At 46.0% G+C, this 26694-nt stretch overlaps 1 protein-coding gene and 1 pseudogene across 4 annotated transcripts in view; both read left to right on the top strand.

Annotated features, from left to right (window-relative positions):
- Nucleotides 1-26694, top strand: part of CNTFR (ciliary neurotrophic factor receptor) — a 737562-nt gene that overhangs the window by 453100 nt on the left and 257768 nt on the right. The gene's annotated exons all lie outside the window — the stretch shown is intronic.
- On the top strand, nucleotides 1974-3484 carry LOC132766445 (general transcription factor IIF subunit 2 pseudogene; annotated as a pseudogene).

Here is a 26694-nt window from a genome sequence, read left to right as displayed (position 1 = left end):
TTTGGGTAATCTGGCAGACTGGCAAGGTAATGACGACCAGAATGTGGAAAGGACTATGGGTAATGCTGAATGGACTTATGGATTTTAGAACTCGGTGAACGTTGGCCACTAGATTGGCTTTTTAGTTGTTATTGTATTAATTGAATGTTTTAACTATTGTGGTTACTGTTGCTATGTATTTTATCTGTTGAATTGTTGGCATCGAATTGTGCCGGTTGTAAGCTACCCTGAGTCCCTCCTAGGGGGTTGAGAAGGGCGGGGTAGAAGTGCCCGAAATAAATAAATAAGAGCCAGCATTGTCCATAGACACCTCCAAAGTCATGTGTCCAGCATGACTGCATGGAGCGCCGTTACCTTTTCGCTGGAGCATTGCATATTGATTTATTCACATTTGACAAGATGATATTGGTGACTACATGTTTTAATGGTTCACAGGTTCAAAGTGTCCCTGTTATAGACAGTGAAGAAGTGCAGTTTTCCACAGCAAGGAATGAGAGTGTTGATTCTGAAAATAGCAGTTGCAGATGGATTCAGAGAAGGAGGATAATTCTCAGCTTGATAATGAGCAAGCAGGGAAACAGGCTCACACTAACGAACAGACTGACCTTGATGAAATGGGAACCTTAGATCGGGCTGACCGTTTGGAATTCTGAGTTCGAAGGAGTGAGAGAATAGCTAACAAGAGGGAGGCCAGAGGCCAAAGAAATCCCTTCATGTTTTGCAAAGGGTTTTAAGCTGTGTGTTTGAGACCAAACTTTTGTCAAAACAACTTTTCTTTCAACAAAGAAGCTTGCTTTTGTTTGTCTGGATTATCTTCTTGTGTTCATGGTTCCAGGACTTTGTCATGTTCTCTTGGGTTTTGCTTGGCTGGTGCCTTTTTGGACTAAGCTTCAAGTGCTATGTTATATTGATCTTTTGGAACATTAACCTTTGCTTTTAAGAACTTTTTAATTTTTATTTTTAATGAACTATAAAGACTTCTGGCTGTGTGCAGTTTGGTGTTTTCAGCAAGGTGAATCAACTCTGAGGTGCAACACGTTTAGAATACACCTACATTGTTAAGTTAATGCTGTTCTGTCGCACGCTGGGTCTGTAACAGCTGTACTTTTCTATAGGACGTATACTTTAAGCCCAGCGGGAAGCCAGGGGGCCTCAAAGAGAGATTCTCAGGGATTTTTCTGAAGTGATGGTCTTTAGAGTCTTTAATGATACAACAAAGTCTTTATTATGGAACAAACAACAAATATTCAATGGTTCAAACAACACTTCAAGGCTTTCTTAGTCTAGTCCTCAATGGACTGGTACCTGACTTTGATTGACTGAACCTTCTCTGTAAAAAAAAAACCCTATTTAACCTCTCCCAGGCTGTTTACTATCTATGCCTCATTGGTGTGGGTCCTACTACCGATTCCAAATGCATCTGGGTATCGGTTAGACCTACCAGCCGAGGCTTGTAGATATTTCAGCTGGAGTTCAGTGGATCTGTAATGCTGTCCTCCCTCAGAGAATTCTTTGAAAACTTCAGGGCTGTTTTCCCTCTGTTTGCTGTGAGGCTGAGAGGCTGTGAGCTCTCAGCCAGAGCCTTGGGACCTTTCCCCTGGGATTTCTGTTTCTGTTTCCCCGGATGTTCTTGAGAAAAGAAGCCTAAGGGCTGAGAACAGCAGTATACAAATAAAGTAAATAAATTTTCTACGGGATGAGTGGGTCTACATCCTATAGTTTAGCTTCCTTATGTGAGACTGCCCAAAAAATAGCTCCTTTCCCTCCCAGAGCCCAGAACAAGGGGCGGAACCAAAGCTTAATTATGATGGACAGGTGGCCTGCCCTATGACTGCAAACAGATAACAGAAAGAAAATAAAGTTGGAGCTCCTGGTACAGCCGTACCAACACAAATGCCCTTCGTACCCCATAATGGTGAGTGCGCTCTCAATTCCTGCTCAATTCCTTGCCTGGAGAGATTGAGAGGGCCACCATGAGCAAGAAGGGGGAGCTGGACCTGACCAAAACCAAGCAGAACGTGGGCATGTGGCTTGTCAAGGTCCCAAAATACTTGGAATAAAGCATCAGGAAGAGTTGAAGTAGGAAAGCTAAGTATTGCCAAAAACCGAGGAAGAATAGAAATACCTTTCACTTTGAATGAAGATCTTGCAAACATTGATGATATTGGTGGAAAGCCAACTTTCGTCAGTGCACCCAGAGAGCATCCTTTTCTTTTACAAAGTGTGGGAGGACAGACAATAGCCGTGTTTACAGAGAGCTCCTCAGAGAAACTATCACTGGAAAGAATAGTGGTCCAGTGTGCAGAATGCTGTCCTGCAGCCACTGAAAAGGATATGAAGTTGCAAAAGCTGCAAATGGAAGAATCTTCCAAACCTGTAATCTGGACAATGCAGTTGGATAAAGCTGTATCCAAAACTACAAACCTGTTGCAAACCATCAGTATAATACCGAGTATGAAAAGAAGAAGAAAGAAGATGGGAAGCAAGTGCAGGCTGCAAAGCAACAAGCTCTGGGCATGCTTTTCTCAGCTTTTCTCAACATTAAAGATTTAGTTGATATAACAAAGCAGCCAGTGAGCTACTTAAAAGAAATTTTAAAAGAAATGGGCATCTACTCTTGCACCCGAGGCCTGGAAATACCAAGAGTCCAGAGTATAAACAAACAGTTTGTTATAAAACACACACACACATGTATACACACATACACACAAATATATGAAAAAGGAGGAATAAGGAAAAGGGGAATAATCCAAAAAGGCTTAACAATAGGTGATAGCCACACAAGAATCCAAATGTCTCATACAAATCCAAAGCTATAGCCAAAAATCACAAGTACCTCATAAATCCATGAGCAAAAAGTGTACTTAATAAAACTTGAGCAGGAATCATGAGACAAGAATACATAAAACTTCCAGGATACTTGAATCCAAAACCAAGACTTCACTTGACACAATGACTTAAGCCTAGCTCCTTTCTTGAATGCCAAAGTTGCCTGAACAAAGTTTAAGGTAAACAACAGGCTGTTAATAAGCACTCATTAAATCATGTCGTTTCCCATGAATTTTCTCTCTTTCCCACGTAATCTATGAAACCTATTTTCTGCTCTGATCTGTAAATTAAGACTTTTGCTGCTCTCTGTCTCACCAAGTGCTTTCCCTTGAGAGTTTTCTGTTTCACTCGGGTCTTCGCTGGACTCCTTATCTAATGATTTTTTTTCTGGCTCCTCTAACTGACCTTAAAGCTCTGCACTGTCAGAGCCAGTTTCTTTTCCCTGGCCTGAATCTTCATCGTTTTGAACCCTAAGAAATCCCACAATCCCTTCTGAATCATCAATGAACCCATCAGCCCCTGGCTGAGCTACAATATCTACAGTGTTAATGGGACGCACAAAAGCACTTGGGAACTTGTGTTTTATCAAGGTGAAACATCAGCAAAGCTCTCCATTATGAGGAAAAGACAAGCAGGGACACATTTTACCCTTTAAGCCAAGGGTTTTTTTTTTAGATTTAGCAGAAAACATTCTGTATGTTTCCATATGTTGGTTTGGCAAATATTTTATAGACTAAGCTTGCATTGTGTTTCTTTGGTGCTTAGAATTAATGCAGCTTGAGGCCACCTTAACTGACATGGCTCAATGCCATGGAATCCCAGGAGTTGTAATTTTACAAGGCCTTTAGCCTTTTCTGCCAAAGATGCTGGTGTCTCACCAAACTACAACTCCCAAGACTCCATAGAATTGGGCCATGGCAGCTGAAGTAGTGCCAAACTGGATTATTCCAATCATGTAGGTGTAGGAGGGATGGGTGTGTTGTTTTGCAGTGTGTGTGTCATGAATGACTTTTCAATAACTTTGAAGCATAGGTTCTTTTATTGCAATTTCCAGTGTGAGAGAGTAGATCGGATTACAGAAAAACATATAGACAAGACATACAAACATAGAGATTCTATGCAACTGCACTGGATGTACAACAACTTACAGTTATATTGGACTAACAAACAGACAAAGGGGAATTACATTTTCACTCAACATTCACACCACATGTACACACATTCATCCTCAGGCATTCAAATATCATCGTATCATTTTCTCCCTCCATGGAAAAGCACCTGTTAGGCCAGACCCTGTTTTCCTGCAGCCTGTCAACACCTAGTTCCATAACTTCTATAATGCCAAAAGTTCTTTCCCTAAGAACAATGCCAAGGACCAGATCTCTGACTCCCTGCACAAAACCTAAGACTCCAAAAGTGCATTTCTTCCTCTTTCCTTGAGAAAGAAGCCCCAAAGTGACCAGACTGTTCCCGTGCAAATCTGCCACTCCATAGTACACTATCTCTCTCCTTCCCATGGAGCAGAGCATTGCAGGTGGAACAGACTCCTCAGGTCTGCCACACTTTGAACATTATTAGACTGAGTCTTTTATACGAATATTCTGCTGATGTCTTCCCAAAGTTGTAAGTCAATGATAGATGTCTTCCATCCTGGCTCCATCTCAGTTTCCTTCTTGATTGGTGTTGATCTTATGTTGACTTCCTTCTTAACATTTCTGTAACATTTCTGTTATCACTGTCCCAATTCTCATCAGAGTTCACTTTTCATCTCTTATTAGCAACTTTTAATTACAGTCCAGCAAGCAGGTAGTTAGTCATTGCAGGCCTTAATATTATACTGGTGTCTCCAAAAGTATTGACTCCATTCATACATCCTTCCATTCTTCCATTCATTCCCACACATCATTATATCAAATCCACATTTCTCAAATCTGCATATTAAATTTTTGTGACATGTGCTGAGGAAGGCCTTTCATTTCATTGTGCAATAGTACAATGACAATAAAGCTATTCTATTCTCTTAGCCAAGATGCCTGATGTTGAGTATGTGCTTGAAATACCACTGAAGTTTGCAGGAGAGAGTTTATTTATTTATCGTGTCAGGGGCAACCAGAACATTGTATTACATTTCTAACAGAACAAAACAAACAAACAGATTAAAAAAAACACAAATTTTGCAAACTTGGTAGCTGATTAAATGTCCTTTGACCAGTATCTGGCCACTTGGAGTGCCTCTGGTGTTGCCGCAAGGAGGTCCTCCATGGTGCATGTGGCAGGGCTCAGGGTGCATTGCAGCAGGTAGTCAGTGGTTTGCTCTTCTCCGCACTCGCATGTCGTGGAATCAACTTTGTAGCCCCATTTCTTAAGATTGGCTCTACATCTCATGGTGCCAGAGCGCTGTCTGTTCAGCGCCTTCCAAGTCGCCCAGTCTTCCAAGTCGCCCAGTCTCCCAAGGGAGAGTCTCTCATCTGGTATCAGCCACGGATTGAGATGCTGGGTTTGAGCCTGCCACTTTTGGACTCTTGCTTGCTGAGGTGTTCCAGCGAGTGTCTCTGTAGATCTAAGAAAACTATTTCTTGATTTAAATCGTTGACGTGCTGGCTGATACCCAAACAAGGGGTGAACTGGAGATATCTCTGCCTTGGTCCTTTCACTATTGGCTGCTACTTCCCGGCGGATATCAGGTGGTGCAATACCGGCTAAGCAGTGTAATTTCTCCAGTGGTGTGGGGCGCAGACCCCCTGTGATAATGCGGCATGTCTCACTAAGAGCCACATCCACTGTTTTAGTGTGGTGAGATGTGTTCCACACTGGGCATGCGTACTCAGCAGCAGAGTAGCATAGCGCAAGGGCAGATGTCTTCACTGTGTCTGGTTGTGATCCCCAGGTTGTGCCAGTCAGCTTTCATATGATATTGTTTCTAGCACCCATTTTTTGCTTGATGTTCAGGTAGTGCTTCTTGTAGGTAAGAGCACGGTCCAGAGTGACTCCCAGGGATTTGGGTGCGCTGCAATGTTCCAGTGGGATTCCTTCCCAGGTCATCCTCAGAGCTCGGGGTGCTTGTCTGTTCTTAAGGTGAAAGGCACATGTCTGTGTTTTAGATGGATTAGGAATCAGTTGGTTTTCCCTGTAATAGGCAGTTAGAGCATCTAGAGCAGTGGTTCTCAACCATGCTAATCCCGTGACCCCTTAATGCAGTTCCCTATGTTGTGGTGACCCCCAACCATAATATTGTTTTCGTTGCTACTTCATAACCTGTCATTTTACTACTGTCATAAATCACAATGTAAATATCTGATATGCAGGATGGATTTTCATTCCCTGGACTAAATTGAGCACAAATACCCAATATGCCCAAATGTGAATGCTAGTGAGGTTGGGGGGAGGATTGATTTTGTCATTTGGGGGTTGTAGTTGCTGGGATTTATAGTTCACCTATAATCAAAGAGCGTTCTGAACTCCACCAGCGATGGATTTAAATCGAATTTGGCACACAGAACTCCCATGACCAACAGAAAACACTGGAAGGGTTTGGTGGGCATTGACCTTGAGTTTGGTAGTTGTAGTTCATCTATATCCAGAGGAGTGCCGTGGATTCATGCAATGATGGATCTGGACCAAACTTGGCACGAATACTCAATGTGCCCAAATGTGAATGCTAGTGGAGTCTGGGGAAAATAGGCCTTGACATTTGGGAGTTGTAGTTGTTGGGATTTATAGTTCACCTACAATCAAAGAGCCTTCTGTACTTGACCAACAATAGAATTGGGTCAAACTTCCCACACAGAATCCCAATGACCAACAAAAATTACTATGTTTTCTGATGATCTTTGGTGACCCCTTTGACACTTCCTCACGACCCCCTCAGGGGTCCCGACCCCCAGGTTGAGAAACACTGATCTAGAGCTTTGGAGAGCTTCTGTTCAACCATCTCAAAGCTCCCTGCTTGAGCAGTAATGGCACGATCATCAGCATAGAGAGAGGTAAATGCTGCTTAATGCGGAAATGTTAAGGATGTTGGGATAGCAATGGGATTGTTTGGAATGAGTTGGCTTGTTGGGTTTCTCCCGTTGCTCCAGGAGACTCTGTAAGTCTCACTTGGAGCCGAGAGCGCAGTCTGAAAAGTCACAAGGACATGTTTCAAAATGAAACACCAGGAAAGGAAAGGGCCAAGGAGGGCCGGAGAAGAAGGGGGGAGTGCTGAAATTCCCTGAACAAATGGAACATTTCACGGAGGAACTGCAACCCTAGCTGCCTTCCGAGCGCTCTCTCTTCTGCGGTTGAACCTTCCCGTCCCCTCAATGCAAAGTAATTAATTTTTGGAAATTATATATTTATATATGTATGTATATTGTTTCCTAGGCCGACGTGTGTGATTGCATTAAGGGTCAGGAGAAAGGGAAAAGAGGAGGAGGGGGGAATTCCTTGGCTTTGGGAACAAGAGAAAGAAGAAGGGGAGGAGGAGGAGGAGAAGCAAGTCTTGAAATGAGGCTGCTGTGAAAAGGTCGTTAGAAGCCGGAGAATGTAGATGAAGTCATGAATAATAACAACGAGGCTCGCTCGGAAGCGGGTTCGGGAGATGAAGGGAACAAAACGCAGGCACAAAAGGCGCAGCCAACGGAGACCCAAAGTGGGAAAGCAGGCGCCGGGCTGTATTTAAAGGAAAAGAACCTCACATCAAATGGGAACCTCTTCCCGAGTTCGAATCAATGCAAATCTATGCGCCCAGGCATAGAAATCCACCATCAGGCAGGGAAAGGCCCTTTCTGTGGCCTTCAATAGAGAACAATCCTTTGAAATCCGAAAGAAAAGGGAAAGCGTTCTTGGGCCAGACAAGAATCAGAAGAGGGGAGATTTGGCGGGGAGAGGGGCTTGAAACATGCTACGGGGAAAGAATAGGAAGCCCATCGCTCTTTTGCGCAAGGGATTGTCTGCACTGAAACGGACTTTAATTCTCGTATTAATTGGGAAACAGAGTCCCGTAATGAGTATCTCCCTTGCACCATCCCAGTGTGGCTGCAATTGTGAAGAGGGAGCCGGAATCCTCTATTGTTGTGCCATCGTGTAAATCTAGATTCAGGTGTGAAAAACTCCACTTGAGAAATGGAAAGGAATGACCAGCTCCCATAGACACATTACGCTATGTGACACGATTTTTGAATATTTAAGTAAAACTGTAATTTAAGATAAGACTGTCCAACTTTGACCATGGTGGTCCATGGCTTAGTTACCTCTAGACTCAGAGGCGGCCCTAGGTAATTTTCAATGGTAAGCAAACAGTATTTTGGCGCCCCCCCCCCCCCAACCAATCATTGATATATATTTTCTGTTTGTCGTGAGAGTTCTGTGTGCCATATTTGGTTCAATTCCATCACTGGTGGAATTCAGAATGCTCTTTGATTGTAGGTGAACTATACATCTCAGTAACTACAACTCGCATATGTCAAGGTCTATTTTCCCCCAAGAGCGCCCATCTATACATCCTATTAACTACACTTGCCACACTTGCTCCCTTGCCTGGCCCGCTTTGGGTCCGGAGGCATGCCTGAAGACCCCGCCGTGTGCACCAAAGGTAGCCTCTTCTCCTGACTTTCTCCTCAGCCATTGGGACCAAGAGAGAGAGAGAGAGAGAGAGAGAGAGAGAGAGCGGTGGAGATGCCCACCTTTCCTGAAGGTAGGCGCAAAAACAAAGGAGGGAGCGGAGGTGGGAGATACCTCCAGCCAGAGGGGCTCTCTCTCTCTCTCTCTTGATCCCAATGGCTGAAGAGAAAGTCAGGAGAAGAGGTGACTTTTGGTGGGGTCTTCAGACATGCCTCCGGACCCAAAGCGGGCCAGGCGCGGCAGCTCCGCCCCTTGGCCCACCTGCAGATTGAGGAGAGGAGAGGAGGCGGGTGGAGTGCTGGGGGATCGGGAAAGGGAGCCGGTCATGGGGAAGGGATCGAACGCAGAGAACGATTGAGCGTCGGCTCTGCTCACGCACCCGGTGGCCCGGTGGAGCAGGAATGAGAGGGGCTAGGCGAGGCTCAAGGGCCCGGCCCCTTTGGGAAGAGGATCGCCTGACAGCAAGGCAAGAAAGCTGAGGCTCCCCCCGGACTGCTAGGGCTGTTGTGAGCTAAGGGGGCGCTCCTCAAGTGGCGGTCGAGGGGCATTTACAGAGGCGCCTCTGCACCCCGGCAAAAAAAAGTGTTCTGCGACCGCTTACGTCGCGTAATGGATGAGCCGCCTCTGTCTAGACTGTACTATTGTAATGCGCTCTATGTGGGGCAGACCTTGAAGATGGACCGGAAATTTCAAGTGGTCCAACGAGCGGCAGCCAGACTACTAACTGGTACGAATTACAGGGAGCAGTCTACCCCCCCCCCTCCCGTCCCCATTTAAGAAGCTCCATTGGCTGCCATTTATTTTCCAGTTCCAATTCAAGGTGCAGGTTGTTACCTACAAAATCCTGAACGGTTTGGGGCCCGCATTTCCTTTTACGAACCTACACAATCTTCTGGTGAGACCCTTCTCTCACTCCCTCACTACCTCTGAGGATGCTTGCCATAGATGCAGGTGAAACGTCAGGAGAGAATGCTTCTAGAACATGGCCAAATACCCCCCAAAAAAACCTACAACAACCCAGTGATTCTGGCCATGAAAGCCTTTGACAATACACAAAAGCAGTATTTCTGGTGTAGATCAACTACTTTCAAACTAAGGGCACAATTAAACAGGAGTAACACTTTCAAACCAGGAACAGAACATTTTTCACATGTTGTTACATAGTGTTACAGAAGTGGTGGGCCTTTTCTGTTATGATTGTTGTATCATTGAGGAGATATTGACGAGAGATATTGACAAGCTGGAATGTGTCCAGAGGATGGCAACTAAAATGATCAAGGGTCTAGAGAACAAGTCCTATGAGGAGTGGCTTAAGGTGCTGGGCATGTTTAGCCTGAAGAAGAGAAGGCTGAGAGGAGATATGATAGCCATGTATAAATATGTGAGAGGAAGTCACAGGGAGGAGGGAGCAAGCTTGTTTTCTGCTTCCTTGGAGACTAGGACGTGGCACAATGGCTTCAAACCACAAGAGAAGAGATTCCGTCTGAACATTAGGAAGAACTTCCTGACTGTGAGTACCATTCAGCAGTGGAACTCTCTGCCCCGGAGTGTGGTGGAGGCTCCTTCTTTGGAAGCTTTTAAGCAAAGGCTCAATGGCCATCTTTCAGGGGTGATTTGAATGCAACATTCCTGCTTTTTGGCAGGGGGTTGGACTGGATGGCCCATGAGGACTCTTCCAACTCTTGATTCTATGATTCTATGAGGACTTTCACGTTGACTTGGACTTTAGGTGAACCTCTCCTAAGTTTTTCATGGCAAGATTTCTTCTGAAGAGATTTGGCATACCTTTTCCTTTCCGGCAACGAAGAAAGTAGGCTTTGCCTGAAGTCACACAATGGGTTTCTGTGGCCAAACAGAGATTTGAATCCTGGTTTCTGGGAGTTCTAGTCTAATGCTCAAACCATTCATCCGTACTGAGCCTTTCCTCATAAACTGGATATAAGTGTTTCCCATGGGACAAAAATTGGCCCGCTGCTTTTGAAAAGTAGTGGTTCTCAACCTGTGGGTCCCCAGATGTTTGGGAGTTGTAGGTCAAAACACCTGTGGACCCACAGGTTGAGATCCACTGTTGTAAAGGACTATTTGAAGTTTCCAAGCAGTCTTCAAAGGCAACCCCACGTAGAGTGCATTGCAGTAGTCTATCCTAGATGTAACGATAGCATGGACCACCATGGCCAAGTCTGACTTCCCAAGGTACGGGTGCAGCTGGTGCACAAGTTTTAATTGTGCAAAAGCTCCCCTGGTCACCGTCGAAACCTGGGGTTCCAGGCTCAGCGATGAGTCCAGGATCACTCCCATGCTGCGAGCCTGTGCCTTCAAGGGGAGTGTAACCCTGTCCAGCCAAGGCTGTGACCCTATACCAATGTTTCTCAACCTGGGGGTTGGGACCCCTGGAGGGGTCACGAGGGGGTGTCAGAGGAGTCACCAAAGACCACCAGATAACACAGTATTTTCTGTTGGTCATGGAGGTTCTGTGTGGGATTTTTGGCCCAACTCTATCGTTGGTAGGGTTCAGAATGCTCTTTGATTGTACGTGAACTATAAATCCCAGCAACTACAACTCCCAAATGTCAAGGTCTATTTCCCCCAAACTCCACTAGGGTTTACGTTTGGGCATATTGAGAATTCGTGTCAAATTTGGTCCAGATCCATCATTGTTTGAGTCCACAGTGTTCTCTGGATGTAGGTAAACTAGAACTCCCAAAACTCAAGGTAGGTGCCCACCAAACCCTTCCAGTATTTTCTGTTGGTTATGGGAGTTCTGTGTGCCAAGTTTGATTCAATTCCATCGTTGGTGGAGTTCAGAATGCTCTTTGATTGTAGGTGAACTATAAATCCCAGCAACTACAACCCCCAAATGGCAAGGTCTATTTTCCCCAAACTCCACCAGTGTTCACATTTGGGCATGTTGAGGATTCGTGCCAAGTTTGTGGATGCAAACAATCCATCATGGTTTGAGTCCACAGTGTTCTCTGGATGTAGGTAAACTACAACTCCCAAAACTCAAGGTCAGTGCCCACCAAACCCTTCCAGTATTTTCTGTTGGTTATGGGAGTTCTGTGTGCCAAGTTTGATTCAATTCCATTGTTGGTGGAGTTCAGAATGCTCTTTGATTGTAGGTGAACTATAAATCCCAGCAGCTACCACTCCCACAGTACAAAATCAATATGCTCCCCCAATTCCACCAGTATTCAAATTTGGGTGTATTGTGTATTTGTGCCAAATTTGGTCCAGTTTATAAAAATACATCCTGCATATCAGATATTTACATGACTACTATTTATAACAGCAGCAAAATGACAGTTATGAAGTAGCAATGAAACTAATTTTATGGTTAGGGGTCACCATAACATGAGGAAGCGTATCAAGGGGTCATGGCATTAGAAAGGTTGAGGACCACTGCCCTATACTCTATTAGGGCTTGCGACTGACCAGGAGGACCTCTGTCTTGTCTGGATCCAACTTCAATTTGCTCACCCTCATCCAGATCGTCACAGCGGTCAGGCACCAGTTCAGGACGTGGACACTGTCTTGTTAGTGAATCACACCTCAGCCCAACCAAATGTGCATTGTGCATTGTGCATCCATGCATAACATTGACTCTTCCATGCATAGTGAACTTGCATGGTCCTTGAACACTAGGTGCTTGGTCCCATGTCTGCAACCTTGAACTGAGAGTGCATCTAGAGTGTAGAATTAATGCAGTTTGATACCACTTAAACTGCCCTGGCTTTGTGTTATAGAATCCTGAGATTCGTCGTTTTGCAAAGTCTTTTGCCTTCTACAACTCCCAGGATTCCATCGCAATGGGGCCGCAGCAGTGAAACTGATGGCCGAAAGCGAGGAGGAGCTGAGGAGCCTTCTAATCAAGGTGAAAGAAGAAAGCGCAAAAGCTGGGTTGCAGCTAAACATTAAAAAAAACCAAGATTATGGCAACAAGAATGATTGACAACTGGAAAATAGAGGGAGAAAAGGTGGAGGCCGTGACAGACTTTGTATTTCTAGGCGCAAAGATGACTGCAGATGCAGACTGTGGCCAGGAAATCAGGAGACGCTTCCTTCTTGGGAGGAGAGCAATGTCCAGTCTCGATAAAATAGTAAAGAGTAGAGACATCAGACTGGCAACCAAGATCCATTGCCTAGTCCAAGCCATGGTCTTCCCTGTAGTCACCTACGGATGTGAGAGCTGGACCTTAGGGAAGGCTGAGCGAAGGAAGAGAGATGCTTTGGAGCTGTGGTGTTGGAGGAAAATCCTGAGAGTGCCTTGGACTGTGAGAAGATCCCACCAGTCCATCCTCCAGGAAAGAAAGCCCGACTGCACACTGGAGGGAAGGAGAGTAGAGACAAAGTGGAAGTCCTTTGGCCACATCATGAGGAGACAGCAAAGCCTGGAGAAGGGAATGATGCTGGGGAAAGTGGAAGGCAAAAAGAAGAGGGGCCGACCAAGGGCAAGGTGGATGGATGGCATCCTTGAAGTGACTGGACTGACCTTGAAGGAGCTGGGGGTGGTGACGGCCGACAGGGAGCTCTGGCATGGACTGGTCCATGAGGTCACGAAGAGTCGGAGACGACCGAACGAATGAACAACAACAACAACAGTGAAACTGCATTGCTTTGCCAGTGTGGATGCACCCCTGGAGGCCCCTTCCCCTCCCTTTGACCCTATTCCTGCTTTGAATTTCCATTTAGTTGCTTTGCAAAGGCAGGATTTCTTTTCCCTGTCCTTCCTCCTCGGGCCATCTCCCTCTGTTTATATGGCTGGGGAATTCATTCCTCCTTTTAAATGACTCTTCAAAATAAATATTTGCTTTTCCCAGCCTGCTTTCCTAGTGCTAGGCTTAATTGAGTTGTGTTTAAAAAAATTTTGTGTGTTGGTACCCAAAAGGAAAAGAGAGAGAGAAGGAGTCTGATCTTTAGTAAGTGACAAAACACCCGGCGCAAAGCCCAAGAAAACAACCAAGCAGCAAACCTACCCAAGGGAGGCATTTTGAAAGCAATTAAATGAAGAAGGGAAAGAAACGTTTCGGGGACGTCGGGGGAGAGATGTTAATTTTGTGTCACGGCGAAGATTTCGCACACCCCAGAGCCACCGAGCCGAGTGCGTCAGTGCGCGCACGGCGGCCATAAGGCGACCCTGCGCAGGCGGAATGGGATGTAAAACGAGAGCGAAACAGGCCGGAGCAAACCCGCCGCCGGGACCCATCATAGCTTGGCTTGGACCAGTGTGTCTTGGATGGGACCCAGTAGATCTTTTACACTTGCTCTAATGCTGCGATGCTTTATTTGAGTTTCGTTTTAATGTCCTCGTAAAAAAAAAACAAAATATAAAAAGACGTGATTGCATACGCAGGCCGCGTCGTCCCCAGGCGGAAAGGGAAAGATGCGTGGGCTTTTGGCTGAGGAACCGACAGGGCTGGAAAAGAGTCCGTGTGAAAGGGATTTAGGAGGCTTACTAAATCACAAGAGGAACCTGGGCCAACCATGGGATGCAACGGCTGAAAAAGTCAATGCGATTCCAGCCTGCTTCATTAGGAGTGCAGTGCCTACATCAGTGGTTCTCAACCTTTTTCTGACCATTGACCACTTTGACCAGTCGCTCTTGTTGTCATTTGGTTTTGAGGCAACAGTGTAGTAATGGTGAGGATGCAGACCATATTCTTGTTTTTGCTGACCACTGGTGGTCCATGGACCAAAGGTTGGGAACCACTGGTCTAGACTGATGGAAGTTGAAAAAATCATTTATTTATTTATTTATTTACTTACTTACTTACTTCATTTATATACCGCTTTTCTCAGCCCTTAGGCGACTCAAAGCAAACTACAGATTAGCCTGAAGAAGAGAAGGTTGAGAGGAGATATGATGGACCTTTTGGCAAGGAAACTAGTCCAATGTGGGCTAGGCAAAACTACGGTGAGGTGGATCTGTAATTGGTTAAATGGATGAACCCAGAGGGTGCCCCCCAATGCTTCCTCTTCATCTTGGAAAGAAGTGACGAGTGGAGTGCCGCAGGGTTCTGTCCTGGGCCCGGTCCTGTTCAACATCTTTATTAATGACTTGGATGAAGGGTTAGAAGGCATGATCATCAAGTTTGCAGACGACACCAAATTGGGAGGGATAGCCAAGACTCCAGAGGACAGGAGCAGGATTCAAAACGATCTTGACAGATTAAAGAGATGATGGGCCAAAACTATCAAAATGAAGTTCAACAGGGACAAATGCAAGATACTCCACTTTGGCAGGAAAAACGAAATGCAAAGATACAAAATGGGGGACGCCTGGCTCGAGAGCAGTACGTGTGAAAAAGATCTTGGAGTCCTCGTGGACAACAAGTTAAACATGAGCCAGGAATTTGATGAGGCAGGAAAAAAAAGCCACTGGGATGTTGGCCTGCATCAATAGGAGCCTAGTGTCTAGATCTAGGGAAGTCATGCTCCCCATGCTCTATTCCACTTTGGTTGGACCACACCTGGAATGTGTCCAATTCTGGGCACCAGAATTCAAGAGAGATATTGACAAGCTGGATGCGTCCAGAGGAGGGTGACTAAAATGATCAAAGGTCTGGAGAACAAGCCCTATGAGGAGCGGCTCAAAAAGCTGGGCATGTTTAGCTTGAAGAAGAGAAGGCTGAGAGGAGATATGATAGCCATGTATAAATATGTGAGAGGAAGCCATAGGGAGGAGGGAGAAAGCTTGTTTTCTGCTTCCTTGGAGATTAGGACGCGGAGCAATGGCTTCAAGCTACAAGAAAGGAGATTCCATCTGAACATGAGGAAGAACTTCCTCACTGTGAGAGCCGTTTAGCAGTGGAACTCTCTGCCCCGGAGTGTGGTGGAGGCTCCTTCTTTGGAAGCTTTTAAACAGAGGCTGGATGGCCCTCTGTCAGGGGTAATTTGAATGCAATAACTGCTTCTTGGCAGGATGGGGCTGGACTGGATGGCCCAGGAGGTCTCTTCCAATTCTTTGATTCTTTGATTCTATGATTCTATGAAATCACCCCTGACAGATGGCCATCCAGCCTCTGTTTAAAAGCTGCCGAAGAAGGAGTCTCCACCACTTTCCGGGGCAGAGAGTTCCACTGCTGAATGGCTCTCGCAGTCAGGAAGTTCTTCCTAAGGTTCAGATGGAATCTCCTTTCTTGTAAGGTAAAGGTTGTCCCCTGACATTAAGTCCAGTCATGTCTGACTCTGGGGTGTGGTGCTCATCTCCATTTCTAAGCTGAAGAGCCAGCATTGTCCATAGACACCTCCAAGGTCATGTGGCCAGCATGATCGCATGAAGCGCCGTTACCTTCCCGCCGGAGCGGGACCTATTGATCTACTCACATTTGCATGTTTTTGAACTGCTAGGTTGGCAGAAGCTAGAGCTGACAGTGGAAGCTCACGCCACTCCCTGGAATAGTTTGAAGCTATTGTTCCATTGTTTCCTAGTCTCCAAGGAAGCAGATATGTGAATCTTCTGGCTCATTTTGTTCTCCATGTGTCCAACCATTAACCCGCTTTTGCACTTACTTCCCTGATTTCTTCCACAGTCGTTCCAAGTCTTTGCTCCTTTCTGCTAGCAGTATGGTGTCATCTGCATACCTTCAATTGTTGATGTTCCTTCTTTCAATTTTCATACCTCCTTTTGGGAACACCATTCAGATATTCCACCAGAATGGTTGACTTCTCTGGTTCTTTCTCCTACCCTGAACATTATTCCACATATACATATACAATCCACTTGCTTTACTAACAACAGAACCTCTGAGGATGCCATTAGCTACAGAAACAGGTGAAACATCAGGGGAGAATGCTGCTGGAACATGATAAGACAGCCCCCAAAACTCACAGCAACCCCATGATTCAGACTGTGAAAGCCTTTGACAACACTCCTGAGCACTGTTTCCTATGGGCAATGGGATCATGGCAGTTGGCATCCAAAGCACCAGAACAATCCGCCATGCAAGAAAGGAGAATTCCCTCTGAACATTAGGAAGAACTTCCTGTGAGAGCTGTTCAGCAGTGGAACTCTCTGCCCCAGAGTGTGCTGGAGGCTCCTTCTTTGGAGGCTTTGAAGCAGAGGCTGGATGGCCATCTGTTGGGGGTGCTTTGAATGCAATTTTCCTGCTTTTTGGCAGAATGGTGTTGGACTGGATGGCCCATGAGGTCTCTTCCAACTCTAGGATTCCATGATTCTCTGCCGGTGCCCTCTTATCCTTGTTGGGTTCCTGTGTGAAGAGTGAGGGGCCATCCCCTTTGAAGGCCTTTGCAGGACTCCATCCCCAAAATGGAGGGATTAGGTAATCCTGGGTCGGTTTCACAGCCATTTCCTACTGGAAACCAGAGCTCTCCGGGCGCTTGTCCTGCGCTCGCAGCCGAGGAATAATTGGACACCAGGGTCCCGTCAACACGTCCGAAATCCCAGCCGCCGCTCTGGGGAGGGCGTCCCGAGGAGGAACCCGGAGGTGTTTGTGAAGAAAGGCAAAGGGGGGAAGCAGCTCTGGCCTCTTAATGTTTCTTTTGGTTTACGGCTTCCCCCAGACTGGAGTGGGAACGGGGCTCCCTCCGCCTCCCCAAATGGGTCTCTTGGGGAAGAGGCTTGAGGCAGCTGCCTCTTTCCAGACCCGGAGGTCCTGGCCAGCATCAAAGAGTGGCAGGACCCCTTGTGCTCTCTCCTTCCCCCCTTCCCTCCTCCTCTGCATCCTCTGGACCTCAAGGAAGGTGGATAGGAGAGGAAGGATGAGGAGTTCCTATGGAGTACTGGCTTGAGCATTGGACTATGGCTGTAGTGATGGGAAATCGAACTGGAGTGGATGGGAGTCAGAATCCAGCTTCAGTGCTTATGTTCAGTGGCAAAGCCGTGCAACCAAAGGTGTTTTGCTCATGCACAATCATATGCAACCTTGTTTTTGCAAGCTTCGATGAAAGCAGGAATTAATATATATAGTATAATAGATATATAGATAGATAGTGTGTATGTATAGTATATAATAGTATATGAATGTTTTTATACTGTTTTTATATTGTTTTTATTTAAATTGTATATTTATGCTTTTAGTTGTGGGCACCAGGGTGTGCCGGTTGTTAACTGTCCTGAGTCTCTCTGCAGAGCTCAAGATAGGACGGGATACAAATGTCATATATATATATATATATATATATATATATATATATATATACACACACACACACACACACACACACACACACACACATACATACAACACTTTATTTGTACCCCGCTACCATCTCCCCATGGAGCGAGAGTTGCCAGATGTTCAAGCTGGGTTTAGGAAAGGCAGAGGAACGAGAGACCAGATGGCCAATATCCGGATGCTGGAGAATGGAGAAAGGCAGGGAGTTTCAGAAAAACATCTACTTCTGCTTCATTGACTCTTCTAAAGCCTTTGACTGTGTCGATCATAATAAATTGTGGCAAGTTCTTGGAGGGATGAGCATCCCAAGCCCCCTTCCCTCTCTCCTGAGGAATCTGTACAAGGACCAAGGAGCAACAGTCAGAACTGACCACGGGACAACAGACTGGTTCAAGATTGGGAAAGGCGTACGGCAAGGCTGCATCCTCTCACCCAACCTTTTTAACTTGTATGCAGAACACATCATGCGAGGATGTGTGGGGCTTGATGAACGCAAGGCTGGGGTGGAAATGGCTGGAAGAAACATTAACAACCTCAGATATGCAGATGACACCACTCTGATGGCCGAAAGCGAGGAGGAGCTGAGGAGCCTTCTAATCAATGTGAAAGAAGAAAGCGCAAAAGCCGGGTTGCAGCTAAACGTCAAAAAAACCAAGATTATGGCAACAAGAATGATTGACAACTGGGAAATAGAGGGAGAAAACGTGGAGGCCATGACAGACTTTGTATTTCTAGGCGCAAAGATGACTGCAGATGCAGACTGTGGCCAGGAAATCAGAAGACGCTTCCTTCTTGGGAGGAGAGCAATGTCCAGTCTCGATAAAACAGTCAAGAGTAGAGACATCAGACTGGCAACAAAGATCCATTGCCTAGTCAAAGCCATGGTCTTCCCTGTAGTCACCTACGGATGTGAGAGCTGGACCTTAGGGAAGGCTGAGCGAAGGAAGAGAGATGCATTTGAGCTGTGGTGCTGGAGGAAAGTGCTGAGAGTGCCTTGGACTGCGAGAAGATCCAACCAGTCCATCCTCCAGGAAATAAAGCCCGACTGCTCATTGGAGGGAAGGAGACTAGAGACAAAGTTGAAGTACTTTGGCCACATCATGAGGAGACAGGAAAGCCTAGAGAAGGGAATGATGCTGGAGAAAGTGGAAGGCGAAAGGAAGAGGGGCCGACCAAGGGCAAGATGGATGGATGGCATCCTTGAAATGACTGGACTGACCTTGAAGGAGCTAGGGGTGGTGACGGCCGACAGGGAGCTCTGGCGTGGGCTGGTCCATGAGGTCACGAAGAGTCTGAGACGACTGAACGAATGAACAACAAAACCATCTCCACAAGCGACTCGGTGCAGCTTACATGAGGTCGAGCCCAAATACAACAATACAAGCAATAAAAAACAAAAAAACCCACAGGCAATAAAATATACAACATTATCAATAAGACAACACACAGTGGGAAGGCCAAATGTAAGGTTAAAATTGTAAGTAATGCTGAGACATGGACAAAAAGGTGATAACTTTGTTGTATGTTCATTCAGTCCCTTCTGACTCTTCATGATCTCCTGAACCAGCCCAGGCCAGAGCTCCCTGTTGGCTGTGGCCACCCCCAGCTCCTTTAAGGCCATTAGTCACTTCAAGGATACCATCCATCCACCTTGCCCTTAGTCGGCCCCTCTTCCTTTTTCCTTCCTTATTCCCCAGCATCATTCTCTTTGCCTCTACTATCCTTCCCTCCAGTGGGCAGTTGGGTTTCATTTCCTGGAGGATGAACTGACTGGATCTTCTCTTGGTCCAAGGCACTCTCAGAATTCGCCTCCAGCACCACAGTTCAAAAGCGTCTCTCTTCCTTCGCTCAGCATTCCTTATGGTCCAGCTCTCACATCCATAGGTTACTACAAGGAATACCATTGCTTTGACTATGCAGATCTTGGTTGCCAGTGTGATGTCTCTACTCCTCACTCTTTTATCAAGATCTGTCCTAGTTCTCCTCCCAAGAAGGAAACATCTTCTGATTTCCTGGCTGCACTCTGCATCTGCAGTGATCTTTGCACCTAGAAATACAAACCCTGTCCCTGTCTCCACGTTTTCTCCCTCTATTTCCCAGTTATCAATCTGTCCAGTTTCCATAATCTTGGTTTTTGTGATGTTTCACTGCAACCCAGCTTTTGCCCTTTCTCCTTTCACCTTGGTGAAAAGGCTCTACAGCTCCTCCTTACTTTCAGTCATCCAAGTGGTATCATCTGCATATCTCAGGTTGTAAATGTTTCTTCCAGCAATTTTAACTCCAGCCTTGCATTGGTCAAGCCCCGCACATTGCATGATGTGTTCTGCATACAAGTTGAATAGGTCGGGTGAGAGGATACAGTTCTATCATACTCCTTTCCCAATATATGGTACATAAATCAAAGTGTGTATATATGCTGGTTGGCTGGCTGGTTTGTACCACAAAGGCCCCTCCATGGCTTGATGGGTCTGGACCAAACTTGGCACACAAGCCCTTCATTGCCCAACTCAAAATAATTAAAGGATGTGAACTTTTAAAAAATCCACCTCTTTCAGGCCCAGAGGTGAGGTAAAGAAAAGGAAGAAAGTAGATAAGGCTGCTGCTAGTTGAAGTGGTCCTTTGTTAAGTGAATGGGAAATAAGTAGATTGTTGCTGCTAGATGGCAAACATATGGGGGAAAGAAGGAAGGACTGAGGAAAAAGAAGGGAAGGGAAGGGAAGGGAAGGGAAGGGAAGGAAAGGAAAGGAAAGGAAAGGAAAGGAAAGGAAAGGAAAGGAAAGGAAAGGAAAGGAGGTGGAAGAAAGAAAAAGGAGGGGAAAGGAAAGGAATGTGGGGAAGGTATGAGGGGTGAGAACAAAAGAAAGAGAAAGAAGGGAAGAGAAAGGAAGTGAGAAGGAAGAGGGGGGAAGGAAAAGAGGGAGGAGGGACAGAGGGAGGAAAAGGAAAGGAAAAAGGTGTGAGTAGAGGGTAGGAAAAAAGAAGAGACAAGGGGAAAAGAAGAAACAAGAACTAAGGAAAGAAAGGAAAAGAAGAAAAGAGAAAGGAAGGAAAGAATAACGGAGAGAAGAAAGGAAGGAAAGAAGAAAGGAAGGAAGGTGTACGAGGGAAGCAAGGGAAGAATAAAAGAAAGAAAGAAGAGATAAAGAGTTCGAGAGAAATTGAGGAAGGAAAGAAAGAGCCACAAAGCAAATACAAATCCAGGCAAGACGAGGTGTATACACGGGAAGCAAGGGAAGAATAAAAGAAAGAAAGAAGAGATAAGGAGTTTGAGAGAAATGGAGGAAGGAAGGAAGGAAGGAAGGAGCCACAAAGCAAATCCAGGCAAGGTGTATACACTAGTAAAATGTATTTCTCATCAGTCCAGGATTATCTTCTGAGTGTTTCTTGAGACACAAGCCAAGCATTTCCCAAATATTTCCAAGTATTCTTCCTCTCACTTTTTTTCTGTTGTATTTTCCAAGCAGACGTGTTAGGCCAATGGCTCTTACCCTGGAGGCAAATCCCCACTTGGCCCTGAAAGCCTTCCGCTTGTCCTAAAGCAGGTCACTCTCTCTCAGCCTCAAAGGGAACCCCCCCCCCCCCCCCGCACTGAACACATCTTGCCAGGAAACTCACAAAAGGGTTGCTAGGAAATAGAAATAATAACTATGTTGCAATGACAGCATGCGTCACAAAAGTTCCAAAAAATGCAAATCAGTTCCAAATGCCATATTTCCACCTGGTAAGGTAATTGTGTAAATTAAATAACAGTGGCTATGAATTAAATGCGCTTTAGGCACGTCACTCCGCCATAATGGGTTGGAACGGTTCGTAATGTCTTGATTTCTTTGCAAACCTGTGGAGAAGCTGTTTACTTAAAATCCCTTCAAATACATTACATTCAAAAGCAGCATTTTCTCTGATGAAGCATGCTGTGCTTTTATGGCTTCAACACACATGCGCCAGAACCGAGCATGGGTTTTTACTTAGCATGAATCTTCCATGTTTTGCACAGGAATCGATGCACCAAAGGTGCAATCAAAGACTTCCAGGTACAAATATGATGCTTTGATAAGTTTGTGAAGTGTTAGTCCTGGAATTTTGCAAGATTCGACTCTGAAGTTTTAAGTTACTGCTTAATTTCACTGATGAAAACCAAGGGTGAATCTACACTGTTGAATGAATGCAGTTTGACAGCACTTCAACTGCTATGGCTCAATGCTATGGGATCCTGGGAGTTGTCATTTTGCAAGCCTTCTCTGCCAAAGTGGGCATAGATTCCATAGCATTGCTTTGTGATGATTCAGTGTTCCCAAACTTTGTTTCATGCACTTTATTATTATTATTATTATTGTGCATAAAATTACCTGCAGGCTTGTGTGTAAGGCATCTATGAATCAAATGGATTTCATTCTTCTTTTAGAGATGTTTATATGAGGGGGAAGTGCATCTTAGAATCGAAGAAATACAGTAGTATTTGAGGTTGTAGCATCCCCAAGTTATTGGTTCCCTGTGGAATCAAACTGCAGTAAAACATTAGGAGAAACACCTCAACATTAGGAAAAACATTGCTGCCCTGGAGACCAGGACGCAATGGAGCAATGACTTCAAACTGCAGGAAAGGAGATTCCATCTGAACATTAGGACTTACTTACTTAGGCGATCCCTCGTTTTCCGAGGATGATTGTCTTCCAATATTCTTGTGGGTCCGTATGTGGCTGTGGAGCCCTATTCTTGCTCTGCATCTTCTTCCAGTAAGGGCATTGGTTTCCAGGTGGAAGGCGGTCTCGGTGAAGGTTGGCTTGACGCGCCTTCCTCTTGGCATGCTTCTCCCTTTTGCCCTCCATTCATGCCTCCTCAAATTCTGCAGCACTGCTGGTCACAGCTGACCTCCACCTGGAGCGCTCAAGGGCCAGGGCTTCCCAGTTCTCAGTGTCTATGTCAGAGTTTTTAAGGTTGGCTTTGAGCCCATCTTTAAATCTCTTTTCCTGTCCACCAACATTCTGTTTTCCGTTCTTGAGTTCGGAGTAGAGCAACTGCTTTGGGAGACGGTGGTTGGGCATCCAGACAACGTGGCCGGTCCAGCGGAGTTGGTGGCGAAGGACCATTGCTTCAATGCTGGTGGTCTTTGCTTCTTCCAGCATGCTGACATTTGTCCACCTGTCTTCCCAAGAGATTTGCAGGATTTTCCGGAGGCAGTGCTGATGGAATCGTTCCAGGAGTTGCATGTGACGTCTGTAGACAGTCCACATCTCACGGGCATATAGCAGGGTTGGGAGGACAATAGCTTTATAGACAAGCACCTTGGTATCCCTACAGATGTCCCGGTCCTCAAACACTCTCTGCTTCATTCAGAAAAATGCTAAGCTTGCAGAGCTCAGGCGGTGTTGTATTTCGGTGTCGATGTTGACTTTGGTGGAGAGGTGGCTGCCAAGAACCTGACTGTGAGAGCTGTTCAGCAGTGGAACTCTCTGCCCTGAAGTGTGGTGGAAGCTCCTTCTTTTGAGGCTTTTAAGCAGAGGCTGGATGGCCATCTGTCGGGGGTGCTTTGAATGTGATTTTCCTGCTTCTTGGCAGAATGGGGTTGGACTGAATGCCCATGAGGCCTCTTCCAACTCTATGATTCTATGATCTCTCCCAGTGGCTTCATGTAAATATTGGAGCATTGGGGAGAGAATGGCACCTTGTGGGACACCATGTAACATCTCCTTTCTGGAGGAGCTGCTCTCCCCAGTTCCACCATCTGGAACCTGCCTGAAAGGGATGACCGGAACCACTGCAACACAGAGCCTCTGCTTCCCAACCCCACCACCACCCCCAAATTAGGCGCTCCAGAAGGAGACCACGGTCTATGGCAGAGGTCCTCAAACTAAGGCCCGGGGGCCAGATGCGGCCCTCCAAGGTCATTTACCTGGCCCTCGCTCAGGGTCAACCTAAGTCTGAAACTACTTGAAAGCACACAACAACAACAACAACAACCCTATCTCATCAGCCAAAAACAGGCCCACACTACCCATTGAAATACTAATAAGTTTATATTTGTTAAAATTGGTCATCATTTTAATTATTGTATTGTTTTTAAGTGGTCTTTGAACTACAAATAAGATATGTCCAGTGTGCATAGGAATTCATTCAAGTTTTTTTTTTCAAATTATAATCTGGCCCTCCAACAGTTTGAGAGACTGTGACTTGGCCCTCTGTTTAAAAAGTTTGAGAATCCCTGGTCTATGGTATCAAAGGCTGCTGAGAGGGGATCTTTGGGGATCTGCTCCTATTCTAGAATATTGGGATCCTGCACCACTGCTCTTACAGCCTTACAGAACTTCCTGACTGTGAGAGCTGTTCAGCAGTGGAACTCTCTGCCCCCGAAGTGTGGTGGAGGCTCCTTCTTTGGAAGCTTTTAAACAGAGGCTGGATGGCCATCTGTCAGGGGTGCTTTGAATGCAATATTCCTGCTTCTTGGCAGAATGGGGTTGGACTGGATGGCCCAGGAGGTCTCTTCCAACTCTTTGATTCTATGATTCTATGACTTCTCCTTTCCTCCCTCATGTAGATTTGCAGAGAAATCATCCGATCCCTTGTCCTCGTAATTGCTCCCTCGGTGCCACTCCCGGTTCGGAGCAGAGGGGGCTGGCTTGTGAACCGCTTATTATCTCTTGTGACAACAACATATTTGCCTGGCCTCCCAGTTGTCCCTTCCCGTCAGGAGACTCCCCCGTAAATGTGGAATTAACTTTCACGGAACATGCCCACGCCTCTTCCAGCCGAATAGCTAAACAGACAGGAGGCAAGGCAGCACGTCCCCAGCTCCCTGCCTAAGAGGATGAGACACCCGAGAACTATTAAACAAAAGGAGTGGGTTGCATCCCCATAGACTTCATTAGCACTTGGGAGGGGAGGACTGGCCTTCTTTCCCTTAGGGCTGTCTATATATGCCACCAATGATGATTCTGCATTGCAGCAGTACACATAGCCAACCTCCAAGCCAATGCAAAGGGCTACCAGGTGTCCACATTGCACGGCCCTAAACTGGCCCAGGGGATGGCTCACATATGCAGTGGCTCCAGAACTGGGTTGGCATCACTAGGCAACCAACCGTACCTTGCAGGCCTGTAGCGAGGGGGGGGGAGTTAGGGGTTCAAACCCCCCCCCCCAAATGTTACTCATAAATTTTAACTGGTTAACCCAATCCCTATGCTAAGTCTATGAGATGCAAAAAATTAAGAGTCCCTCCAGAACTGCAAGCACTATCTCAGGCAAATATTGACCATTTATTCACACTGTTTGGAACCCGCCTACCTCTGTGTACGAACCCACACGATCTCTTCGTTCATCTGGAGAGGCCCTACTCACGATCCCACCTGCATCGCAAGCGCAATTGGCGGGGACGAGGGGTAGGGCTTTCTCGGTGGTGGCCCCTCGACTCTGGAACTCTCTCCCTAAGGACATCAGGCAAGCCCCAGCCAGGATAACTGCATGCCCACCCCCCTCCAAACACCTACCCTTTTCACCTGGTTATTACATTTGGCCCTGCCACAGATTTTAATTGCATCATGGTGTGTTGTTAATGTTAATGTTATTTCCTGTATTGTTGTGTGTTGTTAATGTTTTGCTGTTTTGCTGTATTGTTGTTGTTTTTACTGTTGTATTTGGGCTCAGCCTCTTGTAAGCCGCACCGAGTCCTCCGGGAGATGGTAGCGGGGTACAAATAAAGGATTATTATTATTATTATTATTATTACTGTCATTGTGGGGTGTGTGTGTGTTGAATGTTCTCATTAGGGAGGCCAGACTTGGTGGAGGTGGTTGACAGGGGTGGAGCTGCAGGCTATGGAAGGCCGCTCTGCCCCCTGCTGTGCTCTTTGCTTCAGCGTGAGCTAGGAGGCAGGTTTCAACCCCCCACCCCACCAAATTTTCAACACCCCCCCCCCCCCGAAATTTCAATCCCGATTTTTTTTTCTGGCTACGGCCCTGGTACCTTGCCTTTGTTGCTTTGGGGCAACCACTGGACACAACTTGCTCTCGTACACAGTGCTACTTGTGTATATCACAAATAGGGTTCCAGTTGCAATGTTCCTGTATGTGGCAACTATATCACTTCAGCTCTTTGCTGAATTTCCCTCCAGCAGAACTCCATGGGCATTGTGCATTGATGGACATATGCTGTACACAAGAGTTGCAGCCAAACGTCAATGCACAATGCCATCCCATGCACAAAGGCAAAGCAGGTAAATCCATTGCTTCCACAAACATGCACTGGATATGGTTGTTCAACATCAAAAATTAAATTCCTAATAGATAATGGAAAATACTGCCTGGGAACCCAGTGGAGTTGCCTTGGAGTGGAGACTGAATGGCCAACTGTCCAGAGGGCTTGGATTGTGTTATTCTTGCATGACAGACTCCTATTCCAGGAGTCTATGATTCCATGATTCTGTGTCCAGTTTCTTTTGTGAAGATACCAACAAATGTGTAAGATAAAATAACTTATAAGCAGAGGTGGGTAATAAATTATTATTGTTGTAGTATTGTTTTATTGTCGTGTCAGGGCTGACTTGAGAAACTGCAAGTCGCTTCTGGTGTGAGAGAATTGGCTGTCTGCAAGGACGTTGCCCAGAGGACATCCGGATGATTTGGTGTTTTTATCATCCTTGTGGGAGGCTTCTCTCATGTCCCTGCATGAGGAGCTGGAGCTGATAGAGGGAGCTCATCCGCCTCTCCCCGGATTCGAACCTGCGGCTTGTCGGTCTTCAGTCCTGCCGGCACAGGGGTTTAACCCACTGCACCACTGGGGGCTCTGTAGTATTGTTGTTGTTGTTGTTGTTGTATCAATTCCAGTGAGTCAACAATAGGAAGCGGGGACCCGCAGGCCACATTTCGCATTTTCTGGTCATATCATGACACCTGCTTAGAAGGTCCAAGAGAAAGTGGGGGTGTATCCAAGGGTGCACCTACACTGTGGAATTAATGCAGTTTGACACCACTTTAACTGTTATGGCTCAATGCTTTGGAATCCTGGGAGCTGTAGTTCTCCATGGTCTTCAGCCTTTTCTGCCAAAATGTGCTGGTATTTTAAAAAAGTACAAATCCTAGGACTCCTTAGCATTGAGATATGGCAGTTGTGTCAAACTGTGTTTGTTCCACAGTGAAGA

The sequence above is a fragment of the Anolis sagrei genome, chromosome 2 (genome assembly GCF_037176765.1).
Source record: "Anolis sagrei isolate rAnoSag1 chromosome 2, rAnoSag1.mat, whole genome shotgun sequence".
NCBI classification, from domain to species: domain Eukaryota; kingdom Metazoa; phylum Chordata; class Lepidosauria; order Squamata; family Dactyloidae; genus Anolis; species Anolis sagrei.
This window is presented reverse-complemented; position numbering and strand designations above follow the sequence as displayed.